The sequence below is a fragment of the Grus americana genome, chromosome 26, assembly GCF_028858705.1.
Source record: "Grus americana isolate bGruAme1 chromosome 26, bGruAme1.mat, whole genome shotgun sequence".
Classification (NCBI taxonomy): Eukaryota; Metazoa; Chordata; class Aves; order Gruiformes; family Gruidae; genus Grus; species Grus americana.
Window position 1 is genome coordinate 1,609,349 of NC_072877.1, and position 27,118 is coordinate 1,636,466.

The window sequence follows — 27,118 nt, forward strand, 5'->3', positions numbered from 1 at the left end:
CCATGAGTGTTGCTGGTGGCATGTGATTGAAAACAAAAATGGCTTTGGTTTGGTTTTTGTTTCCTAATTAGCATGTAAATACAAGTCTGTTGTCTATGGGGAAAATATGATTGTGTTATAGAAACCAGGCCTGTCCTTCAGTGTTAGGAAATTATGTTTATTCAGACAAAGCTGAAAAATATATGCCAGACATCTGTTCCACAATGTATTTCCTGGCTGTTTGTTGGGAGGCTGGTGTCTTAGCTGGCATCGTATTTGGCCCGATCTTCAGCTACTGATCTAGCACTTGTTTGGAAAGGGGGCGGGGGGTAGGAAGCAAACACAATTCTGAGACATCTTTGTGCTTCCTATCGTTCATGGCCATGGAATTTTTTTTATGAACTCAGGGTGGTGTTGGCCTCGGAAGCCAATGGATGCACCTACCACCCTTTGTAATCGGTTTCTCAATGTGGCCTTGGTTTGCTCCTCACTTCGCCTTGGAAGCGGGAATGGTACCAAGAGGCAAGTCCTTACATTAGCTGTAGTGATAACAGTCTCTGCAAAAAAAGGAATTATCGGGGCCTATTTTTCTGTCATTTTAAGGCTGTTACCGGGAGATCTTGGTGTAATTGAAAAGCAACTTCATTATCTGTTATTCTCATCCTTTTCATACTATGTTCTCATCTCATTTTCCCTGGGTTCAAATAATTGGACAAACAAGAATTTGCCCTCTCGATGTGAGCTTTGAGCTTTTGTCTTGTCCTTGCTTTTCTCTCTCTGGCTGCTTCAGTCATTTCATTTTAAAGTTTGGAGTGTGTGCAGGGGAAAATTGAGGCTCGACTCCTTGGTTCTGTCGTGGTTTAATCCCAGCCGGTAACTGAGCACCACGAAGCTGCTCACTCACCCCTCTCCCTCCAAGGGGATGGGGAGGGGAAAGGGAAGAAAACTTGTGCGTTGGGATAATGACAGTTTAATAGGATAACAAAGGAAAAGAATACTAATAGTAGTAATAACGATGATATAAAAAACAAGTGATGCACAAATACAATTGTTCATCACATGCAAAAAAAAAAAAAAAAAAGAGTGTCAGTGTGTTTTGGAGCAGCGATCCCACCTCCCAGCCAGCTTGCAGTTATATCCAGAGCATGACATGGTATGGTATGGAATATCCCTCTGGCCAGCCTGGGTCAGCTGTCCTGGCGGGGCTCTCCCGGCTTCTTCTGCACCTGGCAGGGCCTGGGAAGCTGAAATGTCCTTGACTTAGTGTAGACACTACAACTACCCAGCAGCAACTAAAACCATCAGGGTGTTTATCAACATTATTCTCATCATAAATCCAAAGCACACCACTATACCGGCTACTAGGAAGAAAATTAACTCTATCACAGCTGAAACCAGGACAGGTTCTTTATTTTCTGGATCTGGCATTGATTCACTGAGTGTCTTTGGGCATGTCACAGAGTCTGTTTTTGATAATGCTCCTGTGACCATAAAAACTAGACCAGTCATTCTGCCCCAGAAAGCAATTTAAGATTTAATTAATACTTGAGGGCCACACTGCTTCAGTGAAATTGAGAGTAAGGTCTGTTAATTGCAGTAGGTTAGTGTCCTATATTTGCTACTGATTAAAACACCAATTTGATATTTAAAAAAAAAAAAAAAAAAAGGAAAAAAAAGAAGGAAGCCAGAGTTAAACTGATGACTAAACAGCCTTCCATATTCCTTGGGTCTCTTTTATAGTTAGCATTAAATGCAAATTGGTGGGGCCTCAGAAATAGAATTAGGTAATGAGAAATCTGATATATTTTCTTCCCTCTCACCTAAAAATACCTGTGTGTGGGGAGGGTTTTCTGTGGAATGATTAAATGTGTTCATCAAGGTAATAATCGTTAAGGAAAAACAGTGCTGGAGTGAAACAGGGGTCTGAGTATTTGTGTGGCTTCTGTGTGAAAGCAGGATTTATTACGAGGTTTTTTTCCTTTTATTTTTTAGAACTCATTTAAAAATCAAACCTGAATGTTTTCCTCTGACATCCTGCTTTTGTTCAGAAGTTCTCTGTTCCTGCTAGATAATTTCACAGTGCCTAATTTGCTCCTATGAAAGGTTTTTAGCTTTTAGGAAATCCCACCCTGTCCCACCTCCATACCCCCAAGAGAAGATGGGTAGCGTGTTGCGTTGCGGAAGGGCTCTGCTCACCGCGTAGTGACCAAGAGTGCGTCTCCAGCAATAAGGTTTTAAAAGGTTTTGATTACAAACTTAAACTAGTAATGTATTTTCTGAAATCAGTCCTGAGAAATTCCCACTGTGATATGCATGGCCACATTTTCAGATTGCTCAGTTTTGGTTTGGTTGAGTTTAATTTTTATTTGGTTTTTTTTTTTTTAATTTGTCCATTTTAATGCCTAACCGGGAATTGACTTCTTTAATAATGCATTACTCAAAATGTTCAAGACATGCTATTTCTAATTGTCTCATTTCTCCTGAATAGCCTGCTTATCTTGCTCTGACCCAGTTTCGCTGTTGCTCCATGAAGCTGGGGTTGAAGCATCAGAAGAAACGTTGCCTTTCTTTCCCTTTGGCACTCGTTCCCGTCTCTGCACAGTGTTTTCTCACTGGCCATAAATCAGGATGTGAACTTCCTATAAAGATTACTTTAAAAACAATCTGAAATATGACATATTTATGGGATCATGACCATATTACTCTGATATGAGGAGGAGTTATTTTCCTTCATTTTTTTTCTTGGTAAATGAGAGTGGGTTCTCCTTTCGGTATAGTATGCTTCATGATGTATGGAATAAAGCAGGCCAGTAATTTAGTTAAGATGATTTATACGAGCCATCCATATAACTATTTTTCCCCTTCGTCTTATGGTGTGGTGCCAGGAAGGCTGTAAACAAATCATTGACCTTTCTATCAGTGTGTAACCATGGACCTGAGGGCTCCCGTTTGATTGATCCCGTATTTCCTGGTAGAACGGAGGATGCTTTGAGAGGAGGGTGAGTGCTTTTGTGCTGGTACTGTCTCTGTGTACATGGGGGCTGTTTACATTTTGTTTGTGCTATTGCAGCCCTCTTCACTGTGTGTGAGACCTGCCTGTCCTTTCAGAGTGAATTGTCTGGGTTTTAATAAGGGCAAGTCAACTTGCAATTCAGAGAGAAAAGGTTTATTGCCTAAAAGACTTGGTTACTGTCTCATTAATAATCCTTTCCCTTTCATATGTGGCCTTGAAGCACTTTACAAAGTAATATGAATATCATAATTGACAAATTACGTAAAGTGACTTGTCTATGGTGACCCAGCGTATCAAATCATGGAGCAAACCCGGTGTCCTGCCTGCAAAATCAGGGACTTGGTTGTTCTCGCAGGCATCCGCATCCAGCGGGTTGCCTGGGCTGGAGCCGGTCGGTGATGTTAGCATGTAAAAGCAGAATGAAAATCTGTTTGACGAGTGACCCTAAAATGAAAAGGTAGAGCGGCAACAAATACTGAGCCTCTGTTTTCAGAGGGACTCAAAGCACAACCCAAACTCAGCGGGAATTTGAAGCGCTCAGGAGTCAGGAAAGTAAGCCTGCTGTGTCTCAGAGATGCCATAGACATTTTTGCACATAATATTGCAAAAGAATATTGGGAGGGGGTGTTTTTCTCCCTCTTTCTTCACGCTTACCATCTCCTTAATTAAATCACCCACAAGCAGAGCAGCTTCACTCAGCCAAGGAGAGTTGAACAGGCTGTAGCTGGGAAGAGATGTCTGCATTTGCCTCGTTCCCTCTTACAGCGTGACCCTTCGTGCTACTCGCACCTTGAAATTGGGCCATGTACCGCTGCAGAGCCACGAGCATAGCCCTGGCTGTAGTGAAGAATCTAGGACTTCTAATCTTTTAATTTTTTTATGCTTATCCTGCTGCTAAGAAAGGGCAGTGAGAGCACCAGAGAGAACTAAGAATCTTCTGACAACTTATGTGCGTATTGCTTCTGTGGACTCCATGCGGTCTATCTGTATAGCGTCCACAGCAACGATGCGGTCACCTCTCTCTATGTAACAGCTATTTTGAAGGGATAAAACTTATTCTGTGATGGTCAGCAGCACTTGGTGATTGTATGCAAGGTTATGGAGAGAGACCGGGCAGTTCATGGAACATGAACAAACGCTTAGTGTGTTTGCTGCACCAAGGCAACCCTCTTTTCCTTGATCGTAGCCTGTGACAACCTGATCCAAGTTCTTTTTTTCATTGCTTGAACTTTCACGTATTATTCTTTCCTCCAGCTCTGTGCATCTCATGTAGTGCCGTGACATCAGTGCGTGTGTTACTCGCCTAATCCCGCTGCTGATAGGCGAGGTCTAGGTCACACTGGGCATGTGTTTAGCTGGGAGTAATTAGCAAAGCTCTGTTGAACGATAAAGCCATTGATATAGTCCCCAGTCTTGAACTGAATACTACTACTTACCCTGTGTGATAATCTGACCCATCTAGTCCGTGAAGTTGTTTGTATGTATTTACTTGTGTTCTCCGAGTCAGTCTTACACGTGTATTTCAAATACTACGAGAGCTGTAGACATATTACCAGCTCATTTCAAAAACTTCATTGCAGCTTTTTCCTCACCCATCATATTTCTAAATTACTTGCACATAATTTATTTAATACCTATACTTTTTTCCATAATTAAAGCATATAACATGAGTTATCTACTTTCACCAATTATTTATCTCTTTAATTCATAGCCATTCACAAAAGTCTTCCTTCTAGCCTAGTTTCTCCTTCAGTCTTAAAGGTTAACTGCAATTATGAACATGATTCCAACCCATCATATTAAATTAATTATGAAACATATATCCTCTTCCTAATAGACATTGACCAGTCCAAGTTTACGGGATGAATTATTTTCTCCTATTTTCTTTGTTGTAAGTAATCTCTGTGTGGGAGTTGGGGTGGGGGGTGTGGAGGGCAAAGAGACTTGTGGACACCCAAATCCTACTTCTTTGAAGGGAGCTGCAAGCTCCAAGGCTGTGGGAGCACTTTGGAGATGTTTGGCTGCCCAGCCACTGCCTCCCAGAACCAAAAGGGATGCAGGAAGCTTGTAGGAACCAGCTCAGACCATCTGAAAATGGTTAATGTCAGAGTGATTGGTCAATTTTATTGGACAAGATTGACAGATGGCAAGATTGCACGAGCCTTTTCCTATTAATAGATCAGCCTAAACAAATTAACTATTAAAGGTACTGATTGAGTATCCTGTTGGCAGGAAAGGCTGGGCAATCAGGGAGTTAAGAAAAAAGAGGAGGAAGCAGAATGCGTTTGTAAGCACGCTGCGGGGTCATGTCACCGCATCCGGTGACCACCTTTGCTGCTGCCTGGTGACCATGTGCAATTACATTATGGTTTTTAATACTGTAGGACTGAAATATGTGGAGTCACTAGGAGTCTGAGAGTATGTCTTAATGGTGGTTCTAAAAATCTTTCGTGCAACATCCTCTAGATCCAGAAAATTAAAGTGCCCGCATTTTCAAAGGCACGTGCGATTCTGTGCTATTTTGAAAATCTTGCCTTTTGCACCATAATGATTCCTCACACAGTGGTGAAAGCTAAATGTGTGAAAATCTGTCCTTAAAACTGCAAGCTAACTTTTTACTTAACTTTTAATTACAATGCTTCCTGGTGGTGGTTGGTTTTTTGTTTTGTTTTTTTTCCTAGGAGACTGTTTTTGTTGTTTGTCTTGCATCAAGAACTGTGCATTAGAAAGAGCAATAAGGGCAAATGCAGTGTTGAAATCAGAAAGGCCAAGGTACTGAAGAAGTTTCTGCATTGAAATCAGTGGAAGTAAATGTAGTCCTGTCAAGATAATTATTATGATGAGTAAAAGTGACCTTTATAGCAGGAAACATAATTGCATTGTCACGGCCCATTATTTGACCTTCTATAAACCATCCTTCAATACTGCTAATGAGTACTTCTGTGGATGCGTGTTGACAGCCAGGACATTGTTGGGAAATAAGTGGCACCTAGAAACCAAGCAAAGTATTAAGTACAGAGTATGCTTATTATTTATAAAAGATCCCTATTAATATAGTTCCTCCATGGTATAGTAATTGGTGAAAGCTTTACAGCACTTGTTCCTCCTGTCTCACTTGTGGAGCCCAAGGTGTCTTCTTTGTAAGATCCTAAAGCCAGTTATTTCAGTGTATGCTACTGAGGTCGTAAAAAAAAAAAAAAGGGAAAAAAAAAGGGTGGAAAAAAAGCCCTTAGCCTACATGCTTTTCAAATTAAAAGTAATTCAGTGAGATTTAGGTGCACACTCCTGCCTGAAGAATTGGCATTGTGACCTTATTTTTTCTAGCTTACAAGTTAATGGTTTGTTCATGGACTTTGTAATGTTGTCATTTACCTCAAGACGTGAACTTTGATGCCGTGTTTCTCAAATTCGTGAAAGAAACCTCTCATATGAGTTTTTTCTTCTGCAACTTCTTATTCAGAGATACTCCTTTATTCAGACCAGAAGGAATCACAGAATCCCAGACTGGTTTGGGTTGGAAGGGACCCTATAGGTCCCACCCAGTGCCACCCCTGCCATGGGCAGGGACACCCTCCACTAGCCCAGGTTGCCCAAAGCCCCATCCAACCTGGCCTTGAACACTGCCAGGGAGCCAGGGGCAGCCACAGCTTCTCTGGGCACCCTGTGCCAGGGCCTCAGCACCCTCACAGGGAAAGATTTCTGCCTCAGATCTCATTTTGATAATCAGCTTCTGCATCCTGTGAAACAGAGGCTAGAAAACCTTCCCTCCCGAACCGCTGCCTTACACGTACTTAATGTCACTGAGAGCTCTCGAATATACTTTAGAAAGACGTAAAGCCTTAATTTAGGACTCCAAGTGACAGAGAATTTACCATTTTCCTAACTACGCTATGTGAGTAGTTGATTGCTTTCAGAAACCACATATCTTTTGGCTCAATTTATGTAGTACGGTCTTCCAGGCATTGGCTTTGGTTTTACTGAATTTGGGGGTCTCAGCTGTTGTGGTAGATCTCTCATCAGAAGCAGCAGCTATTGCAGTGCATCCTCAACTGTAAGAACTTTCCTTGTTCTCTAACTTGTGTGCATTTTGTATAAAATAAGCTCTATCTATGGGTCTGGAAAACATCTCTTATTGGGGCAGCATTTTTTTATAGTTATTTAAGTACATAAAGTATTTATAGTTATAATTTTTGTGTATATATATTTGAAGACTGTTTTGCTGCATCCATTCGAACACAGCTGTGTTCAACTTTTCCGTATGAATCACATTTTCAGTACTTTTGATGATTCTTGTGGCCTTACTCTGAATCTAATCAGTTGGCCACTAACTTTTTCCAGCTGGTGCCAAAAGATTAATACACTGCTCCCAAGTCTTACGAAATCTGAGCAAACGTCTTCCTTTAAGTCCTTATCAATGATGATCAAGTCACCAGTTAGACTGTTCTTGAATAAAGATTGAGTTTCTCAGCTGTCCCTAGGAAAATGGTTACATGATGAAGCTCTGAGCTTTCATAGGCACAGCTGGCAGCGACTGCAGTGATGTCAGAAATCATTCCTGATTCTGAATTTTTCTGTCAAAAATGTGGAATTAGAAACAATCCTCTCCATCTCCCATTTTTCGGCACAACCACGTTAGGTGGCTTACGTTTCATTTTGAACTAAGCAGCAAAATAAAACTGTCAGTATAAGCACTTGCCAAATATTGTATTTATCCTGTAAAGCATTAAAATTTAATGGCTGTTAGATCTGTCTTGCCAGTGCAGTTATGGCTGTTGTATGTACCAGCCTTCTGTTCTACAAACCTGCTAAATCCAGTTAGTGTCAGCAGTTGTCTTCTGTCTTGACTGTGCATCACACTGTTTCTGTGTGGTCACTTGAAGGGCCAGAGAAGAGGGAATCAGAGGAGTAATTGGAATAGGTTGAACAGAGGTTGCTGAAATTCCTGCCCATCTGTTGGGAGGTTGTCTCAGTTTTATTCAGGCAGTTTTCATAATTGTGACTCTTCTGGTTTTACTTAATGAGTTTCAAAATCAGTTGATGACCACGCCGTTGCTGAAAAGATCTGCATAGCCTCTGTGAGTACAGTTCAAGCCACTGCTTACTCTCATTACAGAAGTTCACAAGACAAAAAGTTTCAAGTAAGATGCACAGCAGAAATTCAGGAGCTGTGACTTCGGTCCCTGACTCTGCTGCAAGGTCTATGGCTGTATTACTGAATTTCTTTGTGCTTTATAACCCCTGGAAGATCCAGAGAAATGGTCCTCTCACCTACTGCTTGTCTGGGATCACTCATAGACTGCAGTTGGTTTAGGTCTTTAAACCTGTAGAAAATCTGAACATCTTGGTACTGTTTCTAGTTATCCAGCTGTTGATGACAGTAGATAATATTTTGAGATGCGGCTAGCGATAAGTGTGTAGATACATCTGTCACTTTTGCTTTGAATTAATTTCCAACCATTAACTGCTTTTGTATCTTTCTTCATTGAGAGATCCTCTTTTTTATTTTCCAGCACACTTTTAGAGCAATCATTCCACCTCTGTCATTGTTCTAATAAACATTTTAAGCATTTTAATCATTGAGTGTTTTCTTCCATTTCCTCTTTTTTCTTCCCCTCAAGTGGTGAGAGTACGTTTGATTTTATACCTTTGAGCTTTCTGGTATATTATATGGCTTTAGAGAACTTTGCATTTTTCCTAGCGACCGCCATTGGGAAGAATTTTTTGCGCTCAGTACTTCAGCGTTTGCAGAACTTAAGCTGTGGTGTAGATCACATTGCAAAACTGCAAGTTCTCCAAGTCTTTACGTGTGTTTGATAGCTGCTAAAGTGGAGGGTTTGGAAGGGGGTATGTGAGACTGACTTCATCCATGGAAACTCAGAATATGCCTCAGCTGTTGCTTTCCGGGTGTAGTGACACCTTTAAGACATCTTGCACATACAGAGCTTCTGGAGTTTCCATCATCCTGTATCTTTGAAGCCATGTAATGATTCCGGTCTGGTGCTAGGCGTTTTTTGCCGAGTGCAGAAGGCTGTTTCCACCGGGGAGGCAGATACAGGAGGCTGGGATATCTAACTTTCATTGAGGTCAATGGGATTTGGGATTCTTAAAGTCCTCGTCCATCTTGTTAGGTAATTTGCACAGGGGGAGTAAAGTAGTGCTCAATATTGACAACTTATTTCCTGTATTACATCTGTTTCTTGCGTTACAAACTCTTTATTGACTCCTTTTTACAGACTTTGCATGCCAGACTAATTATGCCCTTCTTGTTGACTGCATGCCCACAGGAGAAGAAACTCTCTCTGCTTCGACAGTGTCTACCAGTGCTCAATCCTAAATGGCATGTTGGATAGAACCACAACGTGAATGTTTACAACTAATACTAACCCCAAAGCTGTGGGTTTCTAGTCCTGCTCATTTATAGCAAGCCTGTTCCATCTGAAAAAGACAATAACGCGGGTGTTGAAAACCTGTCTCTGGTCTTTTTAGCATCAGGTGGCCTGGAAAAGTCATTAATTTTTTAGTGGTACCTGGGATTGTGTGGGTGGTGTACTGGGAATTTCAGTTTTCTCACCTTGCATTGGAACTGAAAGCTGGTATTTAAAATGTATTCTAACAGATTCAACAGTTTTCCCTGTGCAGTCAAAGATATTAATTATTGAGCCTATTTTCAGAAAAGTGGGTTTTAATGGCAATTTGTAGGGATGGTGAATGTTTTTGATTTCATTTCTGTAGAGGATGCCAAAAGATAGATTGCTTAAGGCTTGAATATTCAGTGTAATGAGGCCCTAGGGGATAAATAGGAACAGTCTGAGCACCCTCGCTCTGAATTGGGAAACACACAGGACGTGCCTGTCAAGAGAGAGGCCAATTCTGATTTATTTGCTGTGTTGAGGCTACTCTGCTGACAGAGCGGTAGCAATATTCTGCATTGATCAGACGGAAGTTACTGAGAAACAGTCAGGAAAACTCATTCCTCACACCCAGTGAAGTCTAGCTGTCTTTAAATGTTGTCTTTCCAGCGTTCAGAGGTCTGTCAATCGTAGTATTGATGCTATTTTACTAACAAAGTTCCTGTAAAATGTGCTGCAACTCTGGCGGAGCGGAAGGGACTAGATCCTCTGCTATCACCAAAGTATTTAAAGTATATCCAGCACTTACAGTGACGTTTCCATACCTGGGATGCAAACTATGATACAAAATGAATGCACAATTGCTTATTTTTTTATTTTAAAAATTTATTTATTTGTATTGGGCAATTATTACTTTACAAGGCAAAGAACTAGAACAGGAAAATCAATGTACGCGCCTTTGCAGTAAGGCGCAAGCCAGCAAGGGTGTCTAGAGGAGAATAACATGGGCCAACAGCAACATTTGAACTGGTGCCCTTGGACAAAAAGACTCTCCTGTTCAGACGGAGAATGCTCAATCTGGAGACTGAACTGAAAATACCCACCCTGTATTACAGGAGAAAAATGGTATAGAAGAGCTGTAAGCCGTGGGGTTTATCTGAACCACTGACATTAGTGGGTTGCAGCTAGATAAATATTTTAAATTGCATAGTGTGAGGATGTCTTGAGTTCAACCCACAGTTAGCCTGAACCTTGAGGGAAGAGAGGGTGGGTTCTTGTACCAGTTACTAGCGTGGGTACGGCTGAAAATCATATACCCTTAGGCTGAAAATTGTTTTGAAACAAGGAGTTTCTCGTTTGTAGAACTCACCGCCCAGGAGGCCTCTATTATTGCAATAATAGTGTTAGTAATTCCTTGTTTAGTTCAATATCTTTCTAGTGACGTAACATTCCTACCATGCTTTTTTTTTTTCCTTTTACATTTCTATGTCTTTCCTTTTTGGATTAAAAATCTCCCAGATTTCTTGGCTATAGTGATGAGCCTGTATTGCTTAAGTGACTTGTGAATCAGATGAGAATACAACCCAGTGCGGTCTGAGTGGCTCACCAAGTCAGCTAAAGGAAATAAAATAAAATACTAAACCCAAGAAGAAATGTCATGTGGGATACATCAGGAGAAACTCACTCATCCAAAGAGGGGAGATAACGTTGAGGCAAAGCTGAGGACTAGTCTAGGTAGAGTTAAAGTCTCTCGGATTCCAGTTACGTGCGTATCATTAGCATGCAGCAAACTTGAATTTGAATGTTACGATTTCGAATAATTCCTGTCCTCTTCCCAGTCGCAGCGACAGCGAGAGAGATTACTGCTGAGACTGTGCAGAATCGGTGCGCTGTCGTTGGATAAACCGTGAATTAGCGGCACTGGGATTAGCTGCAGTGTATGGATCACAAATAAACCCCAGACAAACCTTGGAGGTCTCTAGGCTGCATCCCGTTATTAACACGACTCAGGAGCCAGGATGACACTGAAAGTCAAGGAAGATGCACATTTGTTGACCAAAAAAAAGGCACAAAGGCACCACATATCCCTAGGAAACTGCTGCTGAGGTCTGCGAGGACGAACGTTTTGTGTCGGCGCTTGGCACTCTCCTTTGCACCGCTGGCTGTTACACCGTTGGTGTTCCGTAGGCACCGCAGGCGCCTGGCTCCGTCCTTGCCGACGAGGGGCTCCTGGTGCTGCCGCTGCAAAGGCATTTGAGGATTGTTCGATAACTTGGGGAACTGGATTTATGGCATCTTGGTCATATAGAGAGAGAAACCAATGTGTTGTAGAACAAAATTCCCTTGCTGACAAAATTTTCATTTGATTGTTTTTTTATGGAACAGCTCACGTTTGGAAATGCTGTTGGTTTGGGGTTTTTTTTCACCAGCAGCTGCAGGGTTTGTGTTTCTCACTCCAGATATAATGTGCAACACTAATAGTAACGGGTTTTCCTTTGTCATCAGACTTCCATGATTGAAAGCCAAACAGGCTTTTATTCTTCAGGGATAGCGCTATTTCTGAAGATCAGGTTGAGAGAAGAGGGGTGAAAATACCCCTTGCAACAAAAGCATTAAGGAGTTCAATTTATTAACTTAATCAAAATACTGCTAAAGGAAACCTGATCACAGTCTATCCCCAGAGGGAGAAGTTACTTGATTATAAAGGGCTGCTTATTCCGAGAGCTAATGAAATAACAATTTCTGATGGTTGGAAGTTGTCTAGGAAAAAAATCCCATCTCATGCTAGAAATCAGGTGCAAACTCTTACAAGTGAGTAAATATTTGGAGAAATTGCTACAGTTGTGGTTTATCCATCACTTGAAAGATGCAACAAAACCCCTACCTAGGCTGTAGCCAACTCGTTGCACATTGGCGAACAACTTCGCGTAGAGACCAGAGCAGGGGGAACCCGGAGATCCCTGTGCTGCTGCTGCCTGTCACTAACCTGCTGAGTGACCTTCTGCCTTCCCTTCCTTCCCCTGCCTCAGTTTTCCCAGTTTACAACGACAGGAGGGGTGCTCCTCTCCGTTTGTAAGAGCATTACGCTCCGATGTAAAGCACTGCCTGCAGGTCCGTTGTTATTGGCATATCCAGGAGCATCAGCTTGTCTGCTTGCTTTCAAGCCGTGTTTTCCTCAGTTTAGCCGTGAAGTTCTGCTGCCCCATTTCCTCCTGGACTTTCCAGGGATGCTCCGTTAACGCGAATCTTGAACTCTCACCGCCGTACATTGCTACCATGACCCACTTTCCTTTCTTAGATAAAAGCTGCCCACAAAGCACCATCATTTTCATTCTCCTCTCCACTCCCACATATTCTCCTTCCAAACCACTTTATTCCTCTCGATGAATTCTTGTGTGTGATTGTTGCCGTAAGTTACTCATCTGCAAAAAAAAAAAGAAAAAAAAAATTTAAAAAGCCTTCAATTGAGATTTCAGAAGAATGAGAAAAAAGAAACCATAAAGCAAAAGTTAATGGATGCGGGCGCGCAACCACAGGTCTCTCTGCAGGTTCTGGAACATTAACTAATGCAGAGATAAAGTGGCATGCTGTTGCTGTTTTCTTTTTTAAAGCTGCTGTTCTACTTAGTTTCACTTGGGAACCGGCCATGAACAGAAACCCGAACTGCCAGTCACCGAGAGGCGAACAGCATTTCTGAAATCCAGGAGCTCTACGTGGCTGAAGAACTTGCTTGAACTTTAAAACCTGTCTCCCTTCGTAGCACATTGGTCTTTCGCATGCCCTGGTGAGAGGAGAGAGGAAGGGGCGTGCTGTCCCCCACCTTCTCCTCCCCTTTCAGCCGGGCACGGAGCACGTTTACATGGCCTGACACGAAATGGTATTACCCATCTCAGCAAACCGCTCGTCTACACAGCGATATTAGCTTGAGTCCCAGAAGCAGCATCATTATGGTACTTTGCCTGGGATAATTATCTTCTTAACATGGGTAATTAGGCTGGTTGCCACACTATGCTGACTCAGCTATGCTGTGCTTGTCCGTGGATCATGCTCGGCTCGGAGCTAACGCGAGTATCCGTGCTGCGCAGGTACAGCGCGGGGTAAAGCCTGGCTCCTCGGGGGCATTTGGGGGCTTGTATGGGACCAGGCTGCCGAGCTAGGTCAGCATTGGGAAATTCCATCCGGAGGACTCCTGCCATGGAGTACAAGTATGTACTTGTACAAGTACGTTGTCCTGTTTAGATTGTCCCTAAGATCGGGATTACCGGTACTGAATTATTTGTCATGTTTGTAACAGTAATTGCAGGTGGCTAGTTTTGGGGCTAAGGTGACCGATCCTGAACATCTGGGTCCATTTCTGATGCCTACCGTGGGTTTTGTAGCCTTGACAAATATATTAGAATCTCTTTATCTCAGCCTCTGTTTCACTGCTTTTGGAGAGAAACAGCTCTTCTCTTCCTTAGCTGTCTGCCTTGTCTGTATTTTTTTAACATGCTGTTGGAGACTGGGATTTCCCCGGTATCAGTTCATTTTATTTTTCTGAGAATGGTCCAGAGTCTGCAAAACTTTGCAGTTAGGGTTTTACTTGGCTTCACGTCAAAAACCATACACTGATTTTACATGAAAAGATTCTAGTTAGGCAGGAGGTGATAAAGCAAATTGGAGTTTGGCAAGGATTCTGGGGCTGTTAAATGCCATCAGATCTCTTCTTAATGATCGCAAGGGCTCAGCCGGCTAGTTTTGCACCCCATCCAAAACGAAATGGCAGTAGGGGTTGTGCATGCAGATTGGAGGACATCTGGTACAAACTATTGGGATGTATTTTCTCCAGAGTCAAGGAAAATCTTACTGCTACCTAAGTGCACAAACATACACATTTCAGGCACACGTGGATGTCTCCAGCTTTTTCTGAAGTAGTTCCTTCAAGCTTGCAGTTTGCAGCCCATGTGCAGTTAACTTCCTCCCTGTGGTTGGGAGCCAGACAAGTAGCTGGTACTTCCATATTTATTGACCTGTTTCCTTTCAGAGCTGAAAACCCCCTTGCCCTTCTGGTTTACTACTCGCTCGTAGTAAGAACTGCTTGTGTTCTGCAGAGGTGACCCGGTTCTACACCTGCCATTAATAAGAATTCAGAGTTACCAGCCTTTGGCTGCACATCTTGGCCAATGACAAGGAATTAATCGCAGCTAGAGGAAGCAGATGGCTGGCACGATCAGCTGGTAAGGGAGCATTTTCCAAATGGTTCCTTTAGATTTCACCTCTATGCCCCACACTCAGGTTTGATTCTCAGCTGGTGTAAGGGACTTCAGTTCTGCTCATCCAAGGGACCCTTTGGTGCTTTGTTTCGGTGAGCATCCAGCCCTCTGTTACCGTCTCACTGTCAAAATGCAATCAGCATTCCAGCCAGATTCTTGTATTTGTTTCATCCTGATGTGAATGAATTGGAAATCCAGTGAAATGAATCGTGACTCTCGATCCACTGGGACTGAGCAAGTGCAGCTTCCTCACGAGCTCAGCTCGAATCTCATGAACTTGCAGCTAAAGAAAACTGCCCCTCGTATTTGCAGTATCTATCCACAAATTGCTGATCTCATGCGAGATCCTTTAGTAAACCCACTATTAGAAAGTCACCTCCTCGATCGCTAAATAGGCCAGCGGGTTTAACTATGTGGGACACTGGGGAAAGTGTGAATTTAAGTTGACCTAGTTGAACTTGACCAAAATTAAATTATATTGAACCTCTGTGTACCCCCTAATTCAGGATTAAGCAGTCTTAATTTGCTTCTGCAATTTTTTTTGACTAATTGTTTTGCTATCAGCTGTAGTTGCAATACTTTCTGTGCTTGCACAGATGCACATTCCTAATATTAACTACAGACTGCCAACCTGATTCTCCACCGCTTTCACAAGGTTGTGCACTCATTTTTGCACAAGTACATCAAATCTTTACCTGAGGTGAAAAGCGGGGAGCAATTCGATGTGCAGCACACCTCTGAAAGCTTGCTGTTCCTTAATCCTCTAACCTAATTTGCCGCTGCTTTTAATATAACCTCTGCAGCCGTGTGAGAAAGACTGAATACTAAAGGGGAAAAAAAACCCCACCAAACCCTCAGTTCTGAGTGTAATGCTTTTCTAGATTTTCTGCTTTTGAAAACTCAATACAAAAGCAAAAGGCTAAGAAGATTTCTTTAATGTAGGAGAGACTTTCCAACAGAGAGATAAATAGGTCTCACTTCTCCCATTCTCTGCTACAAATCAGAAACAACTCCCCCGGAGCTAATGATGTACTAGCAATATACTAGTATGAAAGGGGGATTTGGCACTTGGGTTTTGCTGTATTTTAATTCATGCAAACGTTTTAGACTCTGGCAGGTTTTAACCCTCTCCGTTCAACTGTATTTAAGGTATGTCGTGGCGCGTTTGTGTCGCACGAGAAGTTTTTGGGATCGCAGACCTCCCTTTTAAATAGGAAAGCCAAAATGTTGAACGGGTGTTAAATGGTGCCAGTCCTTTGATTTGGTGGGTGCTGATTTACACGAGTCTCCCCTCTCAGCTGGCAGGGAGAAATTATGGGCGTTGTTTCTCATTTTTCTGAAAAAACACCTTTATTATTTCTTTGGCAAAATGGGAGAGGTCTTTGCCTGCCATTTATCTCTGGTTTGAGACTGCTGCAAGTAGCTTTGTAGGAATGAGATTCGGAAAGAGCCAGCCACGTGCTCTCTCCTAACGTGAAGTAAGGCTTCCTGCCGGATGTCAGATTTCCTTACCTAATCGATTACCCAGAGGATACATGGGGGTTTCTACCCCTTTGAGAGACACCTAGTGTTAATTTTTTGTAACTCTCGTCCCGTAACTTCAGATGTTCTTTATTCTGACTCAGGGTTTTTTTCTGAAATTAGTTGAGCTCTTATTTTTTGTGATCTCTGAAGGTGATGTTGAAAGAAACTATTTTTGTCCTAATACTTTATTAAGGGATGTACAGGAATTTTCATTATGTTTTCTCTAGGGTTTATATCATCACGCTTTTCCTCTGTTACTAGGTATTTTCCTCCTTTCTAAGATAAACAGTAGTGATCTTTTCAATATCTGTAGCATTGGCATTAAAAGAAGACGACTTTAAAGCATCCTATAAAATGGAATAGAAAATGTTGGCTGTGCTATGTAATTCTACTGGAGAGCTTCTAAAACCCTATAGAAAGGTTATCATTTTCTATAACAAACACAGACTTTTAATGTACTTTCTACAAAATCCTATTGGGCTTCATTCCTATTAAATTCTATAGGACTGAAGATGCCCCTAAGGATTATTCTGATAACAGCGAGAGACCATTTTGCTGGGTAATGTATCTTTAGCCGGGCTGTTTTCAAGCTTGCTTTTTTGCAATTATCTGGTAAAACTTTATCACCCTTCTTTAATTTCTCAGCTGTCTCTCCCATTCTGAAAAATGCTGATGAGATCTCTCTTTCTGAATTCCGGATTATAAGGCTGTCAGAAGTGTAAATATTTTATAGGTGATGATTTGGCTTTCCAATAAATTAGCACTTCGTGAAGTCCCCTAGAACCTTTTGGGCCAGGTTGATAAAATGTTGTCGGTTATTATACGAGCACGTTGCTCCTGCATTCGCGGTTCGGCCCTTCTGCTGCGGGAACAGGCATGGCATCTAACGGCAATTTGCTTTATTTCGTATCTCTGAGCGGTAGGGTGAAGGATCCCTTTTGTGAGGCGTTCTCGTAGGTGGTGAAGGAAGTGCGATGTGTTGACACTTGCTATTTCTCCCCGCCGCTTCTCTGCTGTGGTGCAAGGGCTGGTTGGTCCCCGCTCTTTTGGTAGTAAAGGACTCGGTGTACCTTTCCTCTCGAGTTCCAAAGTGCCCCAAGCTGTGGAAATGGGGGCAAAATCCATTTAGACTAGTTTAGATCTGTCTTAAATGCTCTGACTCATTCCTTTAGCAGTATCACCATCTTCCCCTGTAAGGGGAGCTGAGGTTCTTTGCTCAAATCCACGAGTTTCACCTAAATTAGATGCCTGAAGTATCCACAATGTGAAACCCTTCTCCAGTGATCACAGCTCAGAGGGAGCGGCAGTTCTGCCTAGGCTCACGCTGCACGACATCTTTCCAAATGAACCGAACATCAGGACATAATGGGCCTCGCTGGCAGTCCTCTGTGTGCCATATGTTGAGTGCAGCTGGTATGTGGCACCATCACTGAAGCAGGTAATTTACTGCAGGAAGAAGAAACAAACTGTGCGTGCCAATTTATCAAGGTTAAAAACAGTGGCAATGAAGACGCCATGGAAAGGGATGGTGTAGAAAGATCTGGACAATTTCTTCTGAGAGGGAATAACTCTATAAACTCCTTCCATCGTCCTGCGGGGTGCTGATTTATTCCCCCAAGGAGGAAGGTGAGGGCTGCACTAGACAAGCGTATAGGATTCCAGTCATTTACTGGAGGTGGGAACTCCATCTGATGTTCCACACCTTGGCATCATCACCAGTTGGGTTTTTTTGCAGGGACCTGTGCATAAAAGAGATGATATATCTATCTCTATGCGTGAACTTGAAAGGGAGAAGGCAGATTTGGATCATAGTCTTACCTTGGGAAGCAAAGGTGTGGTGCACTGATAAGACGCAGTGCTGCAAGACTGGGAGGACTCGTGTTTCTTCTGTAATTCATGATGTTCATGTTTCCTTTATTTAGTCAGTTGATTTAGCTTGTAGGTTAATTCAAGTTGGGACTGTCTCTGTGGGTGTGTTTGACCGAGGGGGGCCCTGGTCTTTCCTGCAACGTCTGTGCTCCGTTGAAGACCGGATTTATTACAATTACCTGAAATAATGGATCCAGTTTCGTGAGGACATTCTTTATTCTCTTCCTGATTTCCACAGCAGTGAATCCTGCTTTGTATCCTCGTGTTGCCTTGCTGCAGTAGAAAATCAGCAGTTGACCTGGATGTAAAATGTAAGAAACAGCAATATATTCCCTGAATGATCACGTCTAGCACCTTTCAAAAGGTAAACGTGTCTAGCACGTGCTTACCTTTTATTCCCTGGGTAGGCTGACATATGTCTGAATACCTCACATTGTTATTCAGGCACCAGCAATAATGTTGAGCAATGTGACATAATTAGAATAAATCTGAGTGTGTTAGGAGAGAAGAATCATCATTTCTCAGAAATATCATTAAAAAATCTTGTTTCATGCAATATTCTCATCCAAAGTACCATGCTAGCTCATTTTGGCACATTGGAAATGAATCATTGGCTCTGATTGTCTAGTCTAGGAATTCCCATATATCAACAGCCTTCTAAGAAATTGCAAGAAATACAAGAAAGCAAAATTAACTTTCAGACACCGTTATTCAGTCCTCTGTACCTCACTTAGATGAGATTAAGGATTTCGTTTCCCTGGGCAGACCCTAGGATTTTTTCCTATTATTAAAGATAACCAAACAACAGCCTAGCACAATATATGTCAGGATCTTTCATAAAGCCTGGTTTTATCCTCCAAGATAATCTTACTTCTTCATTAGGAGCTATATGGCTATTTTGGGCAGATGCCCAAAGGATGAACATTCACCACTGAAAAGAACAAACCTGCACGGTCTGAAACAGAGAATTTGTTAGTTAGTCCCTTTATTGGCTTATCTACATTGATGGCAACAAAGGGTTTTTTAGAGACAGGGCCTCCTTTCTTCTCCTCCCCCTTTAAGTAAAGCTAAAGCACAAAGTCCATGAGCTCATATCCTGAATTGATGTAACATTGATTCCATAACCTTCAGGGGGAAAAAAAAAATTTACTTTCACAAGGATAAGAGGAAGCAACTGAACAAAAACAGGTAGAGAGCACCTTGCCTTCCCTCCCCAAATGAAGCCACTGGGTTCTGTGGGTTCAATTTAATGTGATTAACTTCATCTAGGCGAATGTGCATCATTGGACAGGGAAGATGAGAGGCCCTGTAGTGGCTCTTCTAATCTAAAAACAAAGATGGAGCTCTAAGTTCAGGCCTCCGGCAGAGATTAGCTAGCAAAGGCATCAGGACAGAGCCCACAGCGAGTTATTTAATTCCCCCACACGCTCATCCCCTTTATCCAAAGGGTTCGAGCTTACTTCTGAAACAGCCATTTTGTTCCTTCCTTCAAGACAGTTTGGGTTCTTTTATTCCCCTTTTTTCCCCCACTAACTAAATCATATTGGACATTTCACGCTGAACACACTGATAGTCTCTAAAATATCAAATGCTTTGTCCCCAGGAGCCCCCTAGGAGTTGCTTTTTTTAATGGATTAACTATGACAGGGACTGCACTCCCACAGTTTTTAAAATATACAATAAGTATATTACATACTTTTAAAGCTATAAATAAGATTTATACACAACCCATGGGGATTTTCCATTAAAACTTCATAAATCACATTGTACATTATCCTTTTTAATCCTCAGCCTTGCAGTGTTAGTCACCAGAAAATATATTTAACCCTGTATAAAATTCATGATAAGCACATATAAAGAATGTTAACGAGAGCTTTTATGTGCTCTGTATTTTCTTACCCTAATGCATTTTTATTTTTTTTTCCTGGCAATTATTTGTAATAGTAGCAGTTATCTCTTGGCCTCAATTTATTAACTGAAAACCCAGGTGCTCTGCCTAGAATAGGTCCAGTACAGACCAGCAGAATAAGCTTTTGAAGGCGACTTTCAGATTCCACGTCTCATTCAGTCTCACCCTACTGATTAAGCTCGTCCTTTCTAGTGAATGGCAGAAGAGGAGCGCTGATCTAATTGTATCATTGAACCGCCTTCAGCTATTTGGCTTGCCTAATATGTCACAGGATTCAGAATAGCGGAGACCGCCGTCGTCTCTGCCCCCTCAGCAGTGATGTTCTGTAAGGGCTATTTAATTCACTTTTATGTCCTCTTCATATTTTGGGAACAGAACAAAAATGAGGCTTTATGCAGTAGGATCTTGTCACTCGAACCATCAGAGTGAAAACCTCTGTTATCTTTGTGTGCTCCTCTTTTTGGTTCCAGAGACAGGAAGGTGTTCGAGCGTACGGAGGGTGCTCCTAGCCCTAAAGCTTTCATTACGGTGCGGATTCTCCAAGTTGTGTTGCTGATACGGAGAAAGCATGTCTATGCAAGAACCAAGTCATACTTGGAATTTTCAGTTTATATAGGTGATTGTCAGTTTAAAGCTTTAAAGGGCTTGCTTAGATGAGGATTCATTAAGATGCAGCTGTTAGTACATGGCTTTGGGTTTTTTGACTCTACATATGTGTTTTTTCCTCTGTTGACTAGAAGTTGAAGGAGATTTATTTATTCCCATCGTACATACACATAATTTTAAATTCACAGCAATTTCACTAAGATAAAACTGGAATTGCCTGTGCCCTGGTGTCGGTTTCATCAAACTGAAAGCAATGGATCCTAATGAGGTGCTCTAAGAGATTTGGTGTTATTTCTATGACTATGGAGACATTAAGTGAACCTGGTTTTTGTCTTTTCAACAGCCAAGCAGACATGGTTTGCAATTACTGACATAAAACAGAACGGGATGATCAAGCTTCCACTCTGGACTGTGGGTACCCTGTGAAGGGAACTACTTTTTCTTATTTGAAAAGGTCTTCACAGCTTGGTCCTGCTTACGCTGTCATCTCTTATGCTCTGCCTAGTCATCCATCCAAGCCCTTCCCAACCCACATGCCAGCCTTTCTCAGCAGCTCAATTTCTCCATAAATGCTTTTGTCCTCTCTGCAAAGACCTCTTGGAGCGATCTAAAAATCCACTCCACCTTCCTCCTCCTCCTCCTCCCTGGTTCGTTACTCTCATGTCTGCAATCCCAAGGTGGGCAAGGAAGACTCTGGCCCAACTTTGCACCACTCCAATTTCAAGTGGCTCGGGAAGCTTTAGCTCAGATCAGCACTCTTGATGTAGCATAGCTGTACTTGCTCAGAGGATGAGTAGCGAAATGTAGACCCCTTCGAGCTTTGCTGCTTAGAATCAGTGTGGTATTGCAATCCCTGACTCTCTCCACAAAACCCTAAAACCTGGCCAGAATTGTGAAATCTTTTTCTTCACACAGTCTGTGACTATATTCCACAACGACAGTGACAACAATTCTTCTACAGCTGGAACCAGTGGCTGCAGGGCCTTTTTTTGGGTTGACCTTTTCATGCATCAGTAGAAGGGATGAAGCCGTAGCGAGAATCTAAGCGCGAGTGCAGAGCAGCTGGCTGGCTGCGTCTGCCTGAGACACTGAGAATAATTGTCTGTTGTTACCTTGTACTTCTCACCCCAAGTAGCTGTTGATTGGTTTTAGCTGTTGTCTCCTCTCCTCATGCATTTAGGCTGTAAGCTCTTTAAAACCAGGACCATTTCTTCCCACTTGGAAGAGTGGAAGGGAAGGATGCATGCAAAGTAGACGCGATGCACAGTTGTGGTCTTTCGGTGAAACCTGATCACCTGCAACGTGATGCACGAGCAAATGTATTGCCTCGCTGTGTTTAATGCTGTTCGGGAGGATGCCATACAGAAAATAATGACAATGTTCTTGAACACCAGGATGCTTTTAAAACACTGGAACATGCAGTGCAGCTGCCTCCCCACCAGGAGCCACTGGCAATCTGACTTAATTAACAGATCCCTTCGCGTTTTACAGCAGGGATGTTGTTTTGTAGAAAAGCATCATCCTTAGTGCTAGGAAGAGTGGTGCCTCAGCACCGCAGAGACAAGCAGCAATCTGGATTTTGCTTTAGAGGCTTTTAGAAACAAGCAGCTCTGATTAGCTTATTGCCGGCCCAGCCAAAATAATAATTCATCAGGCTTGGAAAGCTCCATTAAGGAGGAAGACAGGAGGAGCTTCTCGTTTTACAGGTGTGTTGGAGGACAGGCGGGTATTTCATAACAGAGTATGGCAGCCTAGATGCTGGGGTGATGGGTGGGGTAGATCCTGCCCTGATTTAGATGGCAGGGGTGGACTTGCATGACTCTCCTCAGCTGAATGGCAGCTCCTGTTTTGACTGGTTCTGTCAGGAAAGCATGCCTCTATCTGATCATGTAAATGAGGTTTTTTTTCTCACCGAATGCAAACAAGATGGAGATTATAGCAATGAAGTTCATTAAGAACTAGAGAGCAGAACCATGCTAATAGGGACTGTGCCAATACCTGTCCAAGACAACCTGCAGTCTAATGATGAGATGCAGTCTAGAGATGAAAGAAGCGGCAGGGTTGTGGAGTGATGGGGGTTTTTACTTGAAAGTGCGAAAAGACGGTAATTGTAGAACCTGTTTGTGCATATGTTTAGGTAGGAACTCTTATGTACTGATCTACAGTGCTTGTTTAATCAATGTGACAGCAGTCTGGGGACAGGTACCCAAAATCACAGCATGAGAAGGTCCTGTGGGGCACTTGCTGAGTGTCTGGTTGTGCTCCCATCACAGGTGAGGGATGGGAGTCCAGTGCGATGTGGGAGACAGCAGAGAAAATGAGAAGATGACACTGGGAGATGGTGGTCTACGGCACAGAACCTATTAACTCGGAAGACATCTATTTGTATTGATGAAAAAAAAATGACGTATCTTCCTTAGCTTTGCAGAGCTGTATGTCGGTTCTTGCTCAAAGGTGAGAAGGTTGTATAGAAGAAACATTGGCAGCTGGTAGCATAATGGGAAGGCGGCCAGTTGATATCGCACCGGGTGAACCACTTGAGAAGTACTGGCATTTGTGCAATGGCATCTGCTTATGCAGCCCGTCAAAAGGTGCCAGATGCTGTCTGTGCAATAATAGCTTCTCTGGTTTGGCATTTCTGTCCTACAATTTACAGCCCTGCCTCATAAATGTTGGGAGGGGACAATCGCATGCTGCTGAGCGGAAACTCAACTCGGCTAGGTGATCTCTGTGTGAAAGTGTCTTGTCTGATCCCAGGCAAGCTCCCTCCCCATCTACAGAGCAACCTGAGATCTCCAGAGAGCCCTGACGTTGCTTCCATGTCTTCAGACCTCAGTGCGTTGGACCAGCTTGTTTAGTATTTAAGGTCGGGGGAATTATCTCGTTTCGTAGATTTTGCACATGGGAAAGTGGATTGATTTACAGGACAGCTTGTGTGAACTCTGCCCTTGTCATCTGTGCTTGCCTCCATCGTCTTAAGTTTTAGAGGCAAATTTGAAGAGATTGTCTAAGGCAAATTGAAGAGGGACAGACGTTGCAAGGCAGTAATGGTACCTGACTTGGGGTTTTGGTTGCGTTTGTGAACGGGGAGTCACTGATTTACCCACTCTTCTTTCCCACAGTCCAAGAGTAAATGTACCTGAAAAACACGAACTTGCATGATATGAAAAAGAACAGATACATGTCAAAATGTTTCCTTAAGCAAGGACAGAGCTACATCCATTAGGATAAAACAGGCTGTCCCTCATGGATTTCTTTTTTTATTTTACCTTATGAAAAAGGGTATTTGCCATACATAAAATACGTGGGTATTGTCTCCACTTAAAGAGCATAGTGCAAAAACATTTGGTTTTATATACTGACATTCCAAAGGTCAGAAAATTCAGGAGTGGATGTAATATTTCAGTGTACTGGTCAGATATTTGTGACTTACGGTGCAACAGTAATATTTTCCCTTTGGGATCTGATGCAGGAAACTAATATGGCTAATGAAGGACTTAGAGGGCTAATAAGCCCTAAATCAGGCTTCCCAGCCTTTTAATTATGCTGCATAATTATTGGAGATTTGCCATCATCTTTTTAATCTGGTTGATTAATAGGTAGCTTAGCCAATCCACATAGCAACCTATTTACACTTCACTGATGATTGACTATCAGATGAAAAATTACAGAGGCATTGGCTAAGCAGAAAAAAAATACCAGTCGCTTGTTTGTATGAAGCGCATTTATCACGCGTGTCAAACCTCAGCAGAGGTTAAGTTTGGTTTCTCGCTTTGAAGAAGTCAGGAGGTGGTCTGTTTGTCAGCCCAGGCTCTTCAAAGAGAATCTGAGGCAAGATGTTAGAGAAAGAGGCAAGACTTGTCCTGGCAAGGGAAGCAGAGCTGCTGCTCCCGTTTGTGAATGAAGTCCATGATGAACCCTGGCTGGGAAGGGATGAGAGGAAGAGGGACAGGGCTGCCTTGCTACGTGACTGCTGCCGCTGAATGTATCTGGTGTATTTGGTGGTGCGAAGGGAGGAACTGCTGGTTCTTTAGCTTCTCTGTCTTCTCCTCGCCGTTAAATCTGGTACTGACTCCCTGAAGACCCTACCTTTCAGCTTTTTGCAGAACTGGGGTTTAACCGGCTTTTCAGCAAGTCGTTGAGGGGGTGTGTGAGCTTGTCCATGCTGCTGGGCGGGTGAACTCGCTTTCTTTAAATGAGCCTCCGCGGAGCATCCCGTTGCTCTGGGTAGAGATGTCTTGAGTGCTGCTCTTAGTCCACAGCATGCACACGACTTAAAAATGAACTGGAAATTATTTTTTACTCTTTCCAATGACCAATTTTTCCTTTTTTTTTTTTTTTTTTTACATAAACGTATATGTAGTTTGGAAGAACTCAGAGCAGATATTGAATAAACCTGCGTTTTTATGATTCTGAGTGTTACAAGGAGGGAACACTTTGGTGTTTATGTGAGAGTTCAAATGTGCTATGAGATGCAAAGCCCATTTAAAATCTGTATCTTGCCAGCAGTAGAACTCACTACTACTTGTGCCTGATCCTTGACTAATACATGCTTTGATATTTCTGCTGAATTCATTTGAGCTAGGCTGCTCTGAGCGGATCTGACCCATCTTTTTTAATGATACTGCCTGATTTCTTATTTGTATATATATTGAATTCTACTTTGAAATCACATGTGTTTTAAATTGTTATGTGTGCTGTTCAGGGATTGCGTGAGACTAGCACGTTGTGATCAAAGAGATTAGGATTTTAATACCTTCTCCACCTGTATCCCTCTTTGAACAAAGTGTGCCAAGGTAATTACATCTTGGAAAATATTTTTGTGCTGAATAATTCAGTTGAAGTGGAACACGTTCTCTGTGCAATTTGCTGAGCTCCCGGCACTGCTTGGATCTTGGTGGGACCAGAGTAACGTTTTTGGCCTTCTTTTGCCCTGCACATACGAATGTAATTCAGCCTCAGTGCTGCTTGGAGCAGCTACGTTTCGTGAGCGCATTTTGGTTTTCTCCAGCGGATTAGTTACTTCCATCTTTCTCGTTCAGCCTAGGAGCTGGAAGTCTGTGACACAAGCTCCGTCGTTCATTCTGCGATAGGCCTGGTAAACCACTCAGCATTATTTTTGACTACTGATCGTGCAAGCTGTTCTGGAGCAAAAACTTCAGTGCGGATATGTTTTAAAACATTGCCGCTATGCATATTCACATATGCCATTTTAAAATTCCCCTCCCCGAGACATTTTTGGCAGTGAAAAGCCAACCACTGAAATGTTTGTAGGAAGCAAACAGAAGATGTGGGCCCGCAGGCAGGACTGAAATGTATCTAGTTAACCACGGCAACGAGGAAGTACGAAAAGTTCCTTTTGCGCTTTCTCTTTAGAGCTGGCCATCTCTAGGCTCGCCCGCTTGCTTCTGACCTTTTATTTCATGTTTTCACCTATGGCTGAACATCAGAAGTGGCTACTGTCCCAGAACAAGGCTTATGAACTGGTAATTCCGTATTTATCGAACATCCTGCGTGCGTTTAAACAGCCGCTGATCTCTCTCAACGATAAGACCACACAGAACGTGGTCATTTTAACTACTTGGTCGGGATGTTTTGGGGGATTTTTGTTTGTATCTCATCTTCCACCATTTGTTAGGGTGCAGGTCCTGCAATAACTGTGATGCCATTAGTTCAGCTCTGTGTAAAGCAAAGCCCTCGGTTAAGTGGTAGAGGCAGAGTTGCCCTGTTCTGCGGAGCTAAATTCTCAAGTGAAATATTTTTTTCTCTTTCAAGAGTGGTTTAGATTTGTGGTTCTGGTTCCTGGCTCAGTCCCTACTTCTAACCACTCTTTGGATAACAGGTGAGACTGGAGACTCTCTATTCAAATGGAACCGAAATTCTAAATAGAAATAATTGGCCTCCATAATGAAAATGCCTGTCAAGTGCCAGCCAGAAATGTTGGGGTTTATTTTTAATGTCTGTGTTATAAACCTTGGATATAAGACTTGGTTGTAGCAGAAGTGCTGACAGGCTCTTAGCTGTAGTGGCACAAGAACTAATAAAATAGCGTGACAGAGAAATAGATTTTTCCATGTACAGGATGTGTGTGTTGGTAGAATAGGTTGGACCAAAATTACCACACAAAATTGATTAGATCATCATGTAATGAGAATCATAATTTTAGCGGTGGCTTTTTGACATGATCTTGACAACATAATTAACCTGGGAGATGTTGAGGCAATGAAAATAGAAAAGAAACCTATGTAATTATTCGCAATAAAATATAAAAAATGTTACAGAATAATAAAAAGCTTAATCTTTTGCCTTCCTAGCATATTACCGTAATTGCACCTTTTAGACCATTGCCCCAAATCCCATTGCTGTCCTAAATTTGAAACCTTTTTTGAAGAATCATATTCTATATATTGCTTTGCATGTTCAGAATTGCAGGCAGGCTAATCAGTGGATTTTTACCACGCCTAGTTAAATTACACAGCTGTTTGGAGAATTAAGTAATGTATATTATTAAGGAAAAGGTGAAATTAGGTAAGCAATGCTCAGTGAAGAGGAAATTATATTACTCATAACTGATGCTCTTAATGGAAATGTGTCCGTAAAGTTGCAGTATGACTTG